Source organism: Eptatretus burgeri, chromosome 16, assembly GCF_056783735.1.
Source record: "Eptatretus burgeri isolate ZD-2024b chromosome 16, Ebu_testis_v1, whole genome shotgun sequence".
NCBI classification, from domain to species: domain Eukaryota; kingdom Metazoa; phylum Chordata; class Myxini; order Myxiniformes; family Myxinidae; genus Eptatretus; species Eptatretus burgeri.
The window spans coordinates 9,874,289-9,874,850 of NC_140976.1; positions in this window are offsets into that span (position 1 = coordinate 9,874,289).

Below are 562 nucleotides of genomic sequence, written 5' to 3' on the forward strand. Positions count from 1 at the left end.
ACAATGGGGTGCATGGGACTCAATGTCACTGTCCAAACCAGGCCACCAATCATGGGCTGAACAAGTATAACAATGGCGTGCATGGGACTCAATGTCACTGTCCAAACCAGGCCACCAATCATGGGCTGAACAAGTATAACAATGGCATGCATGGGACTCTGTGTCACTGTCCAAACCAGGCCACCAATCATGGGCTGGACAAGTATAACAATGGGGTGCATGGGACTCAATGTCACTGTCCAAACCAGGCCACCAATCATGGGCTGAACAAGTATAACAATGGCGTGCATGGGACTCAATGTCACTGTCCAAACCAGGCCACCAATCATGGGCTGAACAAGTATAACAATGGCATGCATGGGACTCAATGTCACTGTCCAAACCAGGCCACCAATCATGGGCTGAACAAGTATAACAATGGCATGCATGGGACTCTGTGTCACTGTCCAAACCAGGCCACCAATCATGGGCTGAACAACAGCCTTCATGGTGACTCTGCCTGGATGAGCATTGTGGAGTTCACTGATAATTCTCCCCACGGAATTGAGGTGGAATTATCACT